We start from the raw sequence: 12,729 nt of genomic DNA, 5'->3' as shown, positions 1-12,729 counted from the left end.
ACCAATCAGATTTGGAACTAAGTCCCAGAAGTTCCTTTCATTCCCAACTAAAATAGCAAGGTATTAAGAGGGGACCATTCCCTTTCTTGTTTCCTGTAGTGATAGCATATGACCCACAGAGTACATGTCGAAGCTACCTTGTAGCCCCCCAATACTAAGTACAATAAAGATGGCCAACACATTGGAGTAAAGAACATGAATGGGAACAGCCTAGTTTCTGACTGGGATCACTGAGAACTCCTATTTACTCTCGGTCGTCTATCACTAAGCTTCTTGTGTAGGTACTAGTAATAATGCTTTTGCCACTGTAGTCAGGATTCTATTATGGGTAGTTGGTCCCTGATACTGTGTGGATGAGTAAGGGGTCGGAAGTGAGCAGATGAGGGAGCAGGAAGGGTATTGGAAGCTCATCAGCACTGACATTGGTCCAATCCCTGAAGGTCAAGGCTGATGATGTCTCTGGACCTGCTCCATAATAAAACAAAAGTAGAGTTTCTTGTGAGCTTAGTGTCTGACCTTTTGCTCTAAGCAGGCTTTGTTTCTACTGTCAGCAAATGTTAAGTTAAGAGGATGCTTAAGGGTAAATCTTGATAGTGTCCTTATTGTTGAATGAGAAGCCAGTTCTTGGGATTACAGAAGTTTCCTTATTTGCTTGAACAAAATCATTCCAATTATGGCATCAAGGAAACTGTCATCTAGTGGAGAGGGTGGGGTTCTCACTCAGGGTCATATAATGATTTGTGAATGAGGTAAGCAGAACCAATCTTCTGACTTTAAATGCCTACTGTTTCCATTTATTCTTAAGGGGGTTATAGAGCAGTCATCAGGGACAGGATGAATGAAAGAATCTAAGAATTTACTGAAAAGGACATCTTTTCTTTCTAAAATAGGAGAAGAAATGTCTCTAAATATTTGCAGTCGAGGAGAGTAAGAGAGACAGGTAGTTCTTTGTAAATCATCAAGGTAATTTTTCCTTTGTGGTTTTGTCTTGAGGGTTTTCTAAGTATTGTCACACTTCATGTTTAACGTGGTCTTTACACAGTTATGTGCAGTAAAAGAATTAGTAGGAGTCTCCTCTGCCACCTTTTTTTTTTTTTTTTTTTTTTTTTACAGAGGGAGAAAGCTTTATTCAGAAGACCAAATCATGGATTCTTTGGTATTGTTATCACAGTAGGAAGTGTCCTGAAGAAGAAACAGGTCTTCCAGAGGTAAACCCATATGGAGCCCCACTTCCCCCAAGTCCTGCTCCACTAGGGAAAGAGGAAGACAAGCCGGGAGTATGGGTGGACCTGTCAATGCCCATGTTCAGAGGAGATGTAAATACAGAATCCAGACCTTTCACCTTCTGCATCCCATAATTATTCTGGTCCATACTCCCAGAGGGATACAGAATAGGAAAGCTATCAGGGGAGGGGAGGGATACGGCATTCTGGTGGTGGGAATTGTGTGGAGTTGTACCCCTGCTATCCTATGGTTTTGTCAGTGTTTCCATTTTAATAAATAATATATATTATATATATTATATTATATTATATTATATTATATTATATTATATTATATTATATTATATTATATTATATTATATTATATATAACAATTATATATATAACAATTATATATAACAATTATATATATAACAATTATATATATATTATAATATATATATATATATATATATATATATATATATATATATATATAACAAGAAGTCATAGGACCAAGATAGAAATGAGAGAGCAAGTGGTTTTTGAATGATGGCATATTCTAGAAATTAGGAGCTGGGTGGTGGTGCACCTGGTTGAGTGCTAGGACCCAGGTTTAAGTCCCCATTTCCTACCTGTATGGGCAAAAGCTTTGCATGTGGTGAAGCAGTGCTACAGTTGTCTCTCTGTCTCTCTTCCTCTCTATCTCCTCCTTCCTCTTTACTCTGGGCTGTCTCTATCCATTACTAAATACATATAATAGAAAACTTTAAATGTATTTTCTAGAAAGTGTGTGATTAGATTTTACAACTCAAAATTCACTTACCCTATTTAGTCAAGACTCTAAATCAGAATGATTCTGTCTTTACTTTTAATTATAGTGAAAGAGTTGAGCTTCACAGTTGTCTAGCTCAATTTACTTCCCCCTCCTAACTCTCTGGAGTTAGTGTAATGGTAATAACTACCCTCAAAAAGGAAACTACCCAAATCAGAATCACTTTCCTCCTATGTTCTGAATGATCTACAAAGTCTTCATGTGCTAATGTCAGGTATGTCTTTTTATGAATTTGAAACTACAGACTGACTCCCAGAGAGAGAGAGATGCCTTGCCAAAAGACATACAACTGGATAATGACAAATCAGAATATTAGTTATATAAATCCACAAAGAGTTTTTTATTTATTTTATAAGTTACAGTGTGTTCTTTATATTAAATAATTTTCTAATCAAACAATGACATCAGATGTAAAAATAAACAATGCTCAAGGAAGTTAAGTTTCTTTACTCTTCAGGAAAGCACTGCCCTCCCAAAGAAGTGTCTTTGAATGTTATACAAATAAAACATTCATTCCCTGTCTCCTGTGTCTAATCCTTGGATTTCCTGGCTATCACCAATGTTATTGATTCCTGAGCTGGTACAAATGTTGATGGGCTGTGTCACATTCTAAGGAAATGTCCTTTGAGAGAATTGATCAATAAAGCTAATTATTCACATTATGAAGACACCCAGACTAGTGCATTGGAATAATTGGTTGTAGAGAACGGAGGACTAGAGAGATCATGTGGCTTGGTGGGGAAAGACTCGGGCTTCAGTGTCAGCAGTGACTGTTACTATCTGGGAGCTCTCTCCATTCTCTTTATAATAATATGTATATAATAATAAAAATAAAATAATTATAATAACAGTGATAATAGTAACAATGACAATGTTGATTCCATGAGGTGAACAATACAGAGTTGCTTTTAAAACTACTTAACATGGAAAAACACACAACAAATATACCACCTCCACACACACAGTTTGCTAATATAGAAAACTGCTATTGAATAGATGACTTCTTTTTTTTTGAATTTTTTTATTAGATACAGAGAGAAATTGAGAGAAGAGGGGGTGATGGAGAGTGAAGTAGACACAGACACCTGTAGCCCTGCTTCACCGCTCATGAAGCTTCCCCCCTGCAGGTGGGGGCCAGGAGATTGAACCTGGGTCTGTGTGCGCTGGATTGTGAATGCTTAACCAGGTGCTCCACTGCCTGCTCCCTAGATGACTCTTCTTACAGAGGCAAATGATAGCTATTAACATTATATTGGGTTAAAACAAAAGGCTGGGGAGACTGCATAATGGTTATGCAAAAGGCTTTCATATGAGCCTGAGGCTCTGAGGTCCCAGGTTCAATCCCCAGCACGACTATATATATATAATGGTTATATTGGGTTGTCAGGAAAGTTATGATACCTTTTTCTATGTGTTTCTCATAAAAAAACATCATGACTTTTCCAACAAGTTGTGAGAAGCTCTCAAATAAGGAAGAGAAAAAACATTGAAGGATAGTTAGATATGAGAAGACCATTTCCCCTAGGATGTGATCAGGTGATATTTGGCAATGAATACTTGACTTTCAACCTTTCTTTTCTTAGAGTCAGACCCAGCTTCAGTCCACCTTTATTCTCTTGGACAGCATCCATCCCCTTACTACTTGTGGACACTACCTTTGAGTGGTTCTGTTTTAGTCAAGGAAACAGCTTCTTTTCTCCAGCGTCATGTAGAGAATTGTGCTTTTTCAGAAGGTCTGGAGACCTTGAGGAGTACTTTGTATAAATGTCATATAGATTGGGGTGACATAGGTGTCCGTATTACCGGGCGTTCTTGACTTTGCCCTGTAGGAATCAAAGCTTGTGGGATTGATACAAAAATGATGATACTTTGGGGCTGGGCTGTAGTGCAGTGAGTTAAGTGCACATGGCATGAAGCACAAGGACCAGCACAAGGGTTTGGGTTCAAGCCCCCGGCTCCCCACCTGCAGGGGGTTTGCCTTATAAGCGTTGAAGCAGGTCTTCAGGTGTCTTTCTCTCCCCCCTCTGTCTTCCCCTCCTCTCTTGATTTTTGGCTGCCCTATCCAACAACAATGACAGCAATAACAACAACAACAACAATAATAACAACAACTATGATAAACAACAAGGGCAACAAAAGGGAAAAATTAACCTTTAGGAGCAGTGGATTCGTGGTACAGGCACTTAGCCCAAGCAAAGACCTTGGTGGAAAAAAAATGATACTCATCTTAATTACCTGCTGTCTAGTAATAAAGTTCTTTGCTGCTGATCTACGTATTACATGTCTTCTGTAGCATCCATGGAGGAAGGCTTCTTAGTCTGCACAGAGGGGAAGCTTTCACAGTTCTTGACAACACTCAGATGTGGAAATATAGCTCTGTGTGTCGTATCATACAGATGTGATGATTGGTGCAGTAGAAGTGAGGACACAGCTGGCAACTAATGAGAATGGCTATCACAAGAACTTTTCTGGAGATATTTTATGAATGGGGAAACCAGGAATAGAGAACCAGGCCTGACTCAAAGTTCTCAGGGTAGAGAATGACAGAGCTGTATCTGAACCAGCGCCTTCTAGCTCTAAGCCCAAAATCTGCATTGCAGAGTGCCACACCCACACCCACACCCACACCCACACCCACATCTGAATGCTCCAGTTGCAGGAGAGCTCCTCTGTAGACACAGAGAGTACAGAATGTGTCCCAAACAGCGTGGCCTCTGGCATCTGCCTTAACTCAGTCCTCTAACAGTTCAGTGCCCTTGAACGTGGTGTTTGAACCTTCTGAGCTTCCTTGTTCTCATTTATAAAGAGGAATAAGATCAGAGCTCAACTCACAGAGTAGCTACATTTAATAAGGATAACGATACTTAAAGTTCCTAGCAATAGCACTGTGCCAAAGAACTAGAGTTAATAGTAGCTACTCCCCCCCCCCCTTTTTTTTTCCTTTTCTTACAGACCTCAGCTCAGTTCTGGCTTATGATGGTTCTGGAGACTGAACCTGGGAGTTTGAAGTCTGTTTACATATTCATTGTGCTATCTACCTCTGCTCTAACAGTAGCTACTCTTTCACCAATCAGCAGCATGCCACAGGCTTCCTGAGAAGCAGATCTGAGACAAGGAACATCAGCTGTTCTGACAGGAGATGTGTGAACTAAAAAATTCAGTACTCATGGGCACCTCCATGCGTACACTGAATAGAAAGCTTATGCGCCATATTCCCAACCTAGGTTCAAGTGCAGTCCCCACAGCATTGAAGGAAGTTTCTGTGCTGTGGTCTCTGTTACTCACTCTCTGTACCTCTCTGCCTCTATATGAAATGGATGAAGGAATGAAGGTAAGTAGGAAGGAAGGAAGGAAGGAAAGAAGGAAGGAAGGAAGGAAGGAAGGAGTCAAGTTCACATTATTAGTGCTTGAGTTTGGATAGGACCCTGGCTGGTAGCTCTGTGAGCTCACTGCCTCTGCCACTCCTTTCTGCTCTTAGAGCTTAATGTCCCTCACCTGACTTTGCAACCCAGTACCTCATTATTTGTAAGGGGCCTCGCCCCTTTTGCCTATGGATCTGATGCTTTTCTGTTTAATGTCTTCCCCCCTCCACTTGAAAACAAGTTCTTCAGGGGCTCAGGAACCCTGCCTACTAATAATGTGTGTTCTTTCTTGGAGCTCTGTACAGTGCCTGATGAGCTAGCAGGCTTCCCGCACTTATGTTCATGGGTTAATGTGTTAATTAGTACACAGACATAACTTCATGCAAGGACTGTATAAATCAAAACTTTGAGTGATGCACTTCTTCTTCTAGCGTTTGCCCTTCTTCCGTAGCCAGTCAACAGCGTCAGGTTGAGCCTGATGTAAAGTTTCGAGACCTCCTTTGAATCTGGAGAGGTGGCAGTCGTTGACTATGTGGGTCATAGTCTGTCTGGAGCCGCAGGGGCAGTTCGGGTCGTCTCTGGCTCCCCAGCGATGGAACATAGCGGCGCACTGGCCTTGGCCTGTTCGATAGCGATTGAGGAGGGCCCGATCATAACGTGCTAGGTCAAAGCCGGGTTGACGCCTGCAGGGGTCTGTGATGAGGTGTTTGTTCTTTACCTCAGCTGACTGCCAGCTCTGTTTCCAAGAGACTGGAACAGAGAAGTTCAGTGTAGGCGTAGGGGACCAGATTGGGTGACGAGACGTCAAGTGTTGAACAAGGTGGGCAAAGATATCCGCGTATATTGGCAGGTCCACTCGAGCGTAGACGTGGGAAATGAACTTAGATGATGCTGCATCCCGACGAATATCTGGCGGGGCAATGTTGCTAAGAACTGGCAGCCATGGAACCAGGGTGGAACGGATGGTTCCAGAAATTATCCTCATGGAGGAATATAATTTGGAATCAACCAAGTGGACATGGGGGCTACGGTACCATACTGGGGCACAGTATTCTGCAGTGGAATAGCATAATGCCAGAGATGATGATTGTAGTGTGGAAGCGCTCATGCCCCATGAGGAGCTGGCCAGTCTTGCAATGATGTTATTCCTCGCGCCCACCTTTGCTACAGTTTTTATGAGATGTTCGTGAAATGACAGAGTGCGATCGAGAGTAACGCCAAGATAGACTGGTTGGGCTTCATGCCGGATTCTCGTATCGCCAAGCTGCACATTAAGCTCACGCGAGGCCGAGGCATGGTGTAGTTGGAAAACAGATGATACCGTTTTTGCAGTGCTAGGAATTAGTCGCCATTTTTTACAGTAATCAGATATCAGAGACATGTCTTTCGTGAGTGTTTCCTCGAGGATGTCGAACTTGGATGCCTGAGTTGCACAGCAGATGTCATCGGCGTAGATGAACTTCCTTGAAGAAGTTTCTGGGAGGTTAGTGATGCACTAACAACCGTATTTACCGCTTGCTGTAAACCATTAATCCCCCAATATATTTTTTTTAAGTCTGAGTGTTCACTCATAGGAAAAGTATATGTAATTAAAGCAAGCAAGCAAAAAACATTAAATTAACCCTCATACTCAGTACAAAAAAATATGGTGGCTATTGAAGATAAAAAAGGAGAGGCTGGGAAGATGTGGTAAGAGGACCTGTTTGGTGGGGTGGCACTGGAACTTTGGGGAAGGGTATACAGCGTCTTATATACACATAGAGGTGTGAAGATCTTGCCTCTGAAATTCTAAAGTACTGTGAACAGATGTCAACTCAACTTAAAATCATTAAAGCTTTTGGGACTTACATTAATCTTGCAGGAAAGCTAATGATAAAAAGGAGGGAGATAAGGATGAGTAAGGAGGGATGAAATACTGATGCAAAGCCTACCATGACTGCTGCTCCTCAGTGTAGGTGCGGATGGAGCCCCCAAGGGTGGTAGGGCCCCATGACGAGTGTCCAATCAAAACAGGCTGTAATATTTTGACAATGTGGCCCAGTGAGTTAGGTCACTTGCATTGTGCTCTGCTTTGCCATGTGTGTGTGACCCAGGTTCAAGTCTGGTCACCACCATATTGACGGAAGCTGCAGTGCTATGACCTCTCTTCCCCTCCCCTCTCTTCCCCTCTCTTCCCCTCTCTTCCCCTCTCTTCTCCTCTCCTCTCCTCTTCTCTCCTCTCCTCTCCCTTTTCTTTCTCTGGTCCCAACTTGCTTAGAAGAAACCTTATTAATAATGGAGAAACAGGATGTTTCTTCCTATCTCATGCTCTTTCTCTTCCTCTCTGTTTCTATGTCTGTGGAGAAGAAGAAGAAGAAGAAGAAGAAGAAGAAGAAGAAGAAGAAGAAGAAGAAGAAGAAGAAGAAGAAGAAGAAGAAGAAGAAGAAGAAGAAAAGAAGAAGAAGAAGAAGAAGAGGAAGAAGGAGGAGGAGGAGGAGGAGGAGGAGGAGGAGGAGGAGGAGGAGGAGGAGGAGGAGGAGGAGGAGGAGGGGAATGTAGCTACTGGGAACTATGAACCAACTTCAGTAGCAAACCCTGATGACACACACACACACACACACACACACACACACACACACACACTGTCTTTGCTTCCTTAATGGGAAAACTTCCCACAATGAGTGAATCATTAACTCATTGACACAAAAGTTCCAGGAAGCTTCTCAGAAGATTAACACCTGTACTTAGTCTTTACAGTGTATTAGGATCCTATTTATACAGAGGAAGTGACCCAGATCCAGGTGCTTAAGACACATACCAGCTAGCAAGGTACTAACTGTTGTGGTCACCACCACCCCCAAGCCAACCTGCCCAGTCAAGGAAGTTCCTGCTTTGCACCTGTCACATAGACCCCACCCCCAGCATTCTCTTCCCAGAAAAAAATGTGACTGTACAGAGAATGTGTGGTGGAGGCTGAGATACAAGATTTTATTTTCTCCTGCCAGGCCTTCACTGGTGTTTCTTATCTGTTCAAATCTCTCTATTCCTGTCATAACACCCCCAGGGGACACCCCCTTTTCTTCCCCAGATAAAGGGTAAGAAACAAGAGGGACAGGTTGTCCCTGGGCAGATGACCTCACCAATATGTCCTGGAACCTCACCTCTCCAGAGCCCTGCCCCACTAGGGAAAGATAAGAACAGGCTGGGGGTATGGATCCCCCTGCCAATTCCCATGTCCAACGGAGAAGCAATTACAGAAGCCAGACCTCCCACATCTGCATCCTATATTTTGATCCTTATTCTCAGTGAGAGAGGGGTAGTAGGGGAAGATGACCAGAGGGCTCTGAACTCCAACTCCATCAGATCCCAGAGAGGGAAGAGAAGGAAGGGAGGGACATTTTGATGTAGTAATAGGTGTGTGACTTGGAAAGGAAGAGAAGATGGGGCTATAGGAAAAAATGGGCAAATATAGACAGAGTTGTAGAAATAATAACCCATATCTGCAACCTTAGGAGAACTGTTGTAGTTTCCAAGGGAGGGAATGGAGTTACAGAACTCTGGTGGTGGGAATGGCGATGGGAATTGTTGTACCCATGTTATTATGTAATTTTGTAAGTCAATATTAAATAACTAATGAGAGAGAGAGAAAGGAAGAAGAAGGAGGAGGAAGAAGAGGAGGAGAAGAAGAAGAAGGAGGAGGAGGAAGAGACAGTGAGACACCACAGCCCTTCTCGACCACTCAAGAAGCTTCTCCTTTGCAAAGTGTTTCCATGGGGTAGCCAGGGACTCAAATCTGGGTTCTCTCACTTAGCAAAGTGTACCCTTTACTGGCTAAACCATCTGCAGGTCTCACACAAAGGCTTTGGAGCCAGACAGATGTGGGTTCGACTCTTGTCAGAGCTCAGGTGTGTTATTGCTTCTGACCTTAGATGCATTTTTGGTGGTGTCACTCACTAAGCTGGAAGCATGCAAACACTGTTGTGTTTTTCGCCCAAATGAAGGTAATACACATCCATACTTTCACCACTTTTGTACACCATGTACAAAACACCTTTGCTGTTTTGATCTTATTTGAACTTTCCCCTCTGCTGTTATTACCTTAGGCAAGTAGACAGTGGTCTTTCATGCTTAACTTTCAGACTATCCCCACCTGGCTTTAGTCTGAAGGTTTTTATTTCTTGCTTTGCAGTGCAGAACCACAACAGATGAGAGCCCTTCCTTTTCCAGAGACCTCAGGGAAGCTGCCAGCATTGGGAAGTGTCAGCTTCTAGAGTACTGTGTACTTGCTTCCTGGGCAACTCTGAGGCCCCAGCTCCGTGATTTAGTTATTGCAGATGATCATCTGCAGGGAAGCATGTCCCCACATTGAACAGGAAGCCTCAGGCAGGAAGAGTCTGGCCTGTCAGCTTGCTCACACAGAGCACAATGCATTGCAACTTCAACAACCATCTCAGAACCCTAGGAATCTCCTGGGCCCTGACTCTGATGAGGGAGTCCTAAGGATTTGAGACTGCAGGAAACTTGCTAGAGACCTGGAGGAGTCTGGGGCTCAGGTGGTCTCTGCAGAAAGTGCACAAAGGAACAGAGTAAGGAATTCTGCAAAATTGTGCAAGTTTTCTCACCTACACTTGGTTAGAAATGAATGTACTGCCATCTGGGTATGGACCTGGGCAAGTTATTTTTTTGTTTGTTTGTTTGTTTGTTTTTAATACAGAGCGATGCTCAACTCTGGCTTATAGTGGCATGAAAGATTGAACCTGGGGCCTTGAATCCTCAGGCATGAGAGTCTCTTTTTTCCCTTAGTCATGGCTTTTTCATCTATGAAAAGCAACTTCCTCCATTGTTGCTGGGCTGTCAGTGATGCACAGGAATACAGTTAATGACTCCAAAGTGGATGGGGGTTTGAGGGGAGATGGGGAGGGAAGTTCATTTACTAGCCATCATTGCAGGAGCTTGAATCCTGCATGGGGCAGGTGATCACAGTGCAGCAAATTTCAGAGTGGGGAAGCAACACCTCCTTCTACAGTGGCTGAGGGACTTCAGTGGGATACAGCTGATAATTCCCATTACCCTCTTCCCTCCGGCACCTGTATGGTGCTTACTTCATGACCTCTCTCTCCTTGCATCTCTAGGCCTTTGCTTTCTTCATTTTTGAGTAAGAAGAATAGTATCACTTCTTTTTACTCCTGAGTTTACCAAAGTGGTGTGTCTAGATGAGCCTGCCTAAGATCTCTTTAAGTTTCCACTTAATGTTTATATATATAGGAGCCAGGCAGTGGCACACCTGGTTAAGCAATCACATTACAGTGTTCAAAGACACAGGTTCAAGCCCCAGTATCCACCTGCAGGGAAGAAGCTTCATGAATAGTGAAGGTGTCTGTCTCTCTCCCTCTCTGTCTTCTCCTCCTATCTCCATTTCTCTGTGTCTCTATCCAATAATAAAAATGTTTTTAAGGTTTATATATAGTAGGTTTGGGAGGTGATGAAAATGTTAACTCAAACTGCTGATGAACTTTCTATAATCCAGGAGTCATGTACTTTGTGCCCTAGTTTATGCAGCTACTCATAGAGGTGAAATGAGTTGCCTGTGTGATTATCCACTTTAGAGGTGAGAGGAAGAGGTTGGTTGTTGTTTTCGCCGGGCTGGCTTCATGGGCGGGTAACAGATGACCCCGGACTCATGGCTGGGTTGTACGGAGTATCTCTTTATTCATGCAGGACGCAGCGCAATCTATACCAAGCTAAGCTAAACTAAACTAACTGAAAACAATCTTGTCCTTATATATATACTAGGCCAGTAGGGTGGGAACAGGATGTGATGCAGAGAGGGTGGAGAGAAAAGTGACTGGTGAAAATCAGGGTATGACAAGGAGAGGGGGCGGAGCAGGCAAGAATTCTATCACTGAACCACCAATGCCCTGGAGGGAGGGTGGTGCTTGTTAACAGCGGTTATGTAAATAGAATGAAGTGGTTATGTAAATAGAATGAAGTGGTTATGTAAATAGAATGAAGTGGTTATGTAAATAGAATAGTGTTAAGCAAGGGGGATTTAACCAAATGAAACAGAAGAGGTTTTTAAAAGCATACCAACAGTTGGTAGTGAGTGGCACAACCCAGGTGAAAGCACATGTTGCCATGTGTGAGGATCCTGGTTCAAGACTCCAGTCTCTATCTGCAGAAGGGAAGCTTCACAAGGGGTAAAGCAGTGCTGCAGGTGTCTCTCTCCCTTTCTCTCTTCCCCTTTCCTCTAAATTTCACTCTGCCTCATCAAATAAAATAGAAATTATGGGAGGAAAAGAAAAGAAGAGATAAGAAAATAAAGGAAAGTGAATGAAAAAAAAAGAGAAGAAAAAAAAAAGGAAAGAAAAGAAGAAACAGCCTTCAGAGCAGTGGAGTTGTAATGCAACCACTGAGCCCCAGAAATAACCTTGGTGGCAAAAAGAAAAAAAAATTGTTGAACTGGGACTTAAGTCCCCCGTTGACACTTTAACTTAAAAGGGGTTTGTGGGGTTGCAGTTTGTAAAAGGATTCACAGCAGGGAGCTGGGAATGGGTTTAAATTATACAAGGTTTATTATGGCATTACAAAAACATGGAACATATATTTAGATACACAAAATAAACAATTTTCATCAGGGGTTAAGAGTACGCTTGGTCCATAAAGTCTGAGTGTAGTTATCAAAAGTTTAGTGCCATAAGATAAACAATTATCAGCTGAGGTATAGGTTGCTCATGGTTGTAGAGGGGTCTTAAAAGTTCACAAGCTAGCAGAGTCACACGTGTTTGTTGGGTTGCCTTGCGAGGGAGAGACCTCGACCCGAGCCAACCTGGGCTGCTGTTTACTCAATGACTCCGGAGAGGAACCAGGAACTCGTGGCTGAGTGGGAATGCAATGCAATGCCTTTCTTGATCAGAGAAAACACATTTATATCTTTTGAAATGGAAGTAGCAGGTTGGAAAAGGAAATGGCTAGGAGAGGGTGTGGAGAGAAGAAAAGAGTGTGAAGGTAGCAAGCTTCTGTCTAACCAGTGGGGATTAGACCAATACCCTGCAGGCAGGGCGGGTCTCAGGCAAAACAATGATTATGTAAATAGACCACAGCATCAAGCAATGTAGGGGACCTGACGTAATGACCAACACGTGTTCAGTTCCCAGGAGAAGTAGCCATGGAGGATACCTAGAGCACCTCTGTCGAGATGCTTCTGACCAGGAGAAGAAGCAGCAGCCAAAGAGAGCGAACTGCTCCAAGTCCTGCTTTTTATACATTCCCCTGTGTTCTAGCCTCAGACTGAAGCCATTTGGATGCTAATAGAAGCAAAGTCCTGTTGGGGTCACAACAGTCCCCCAACTTG

The sequence above is a fragment of the Erinaceus europaeus genome, chromosome 1, assembly GCF_950295315.1.
Source record: "Erinaceus europaeus chromosome 1, mEriEur2.1, whole genome shotgun sequence".
In the NCBI taxonomy this organism is placed as follows: Eukaryota; Metazoa; Chordata; class Mammalia; order Eulipotyphla; family Erinaceidae; genus Erinaceus; species Erinaceus europaeus.
This window is presented reverse-complemented; position numbering follows the sequence as displayed.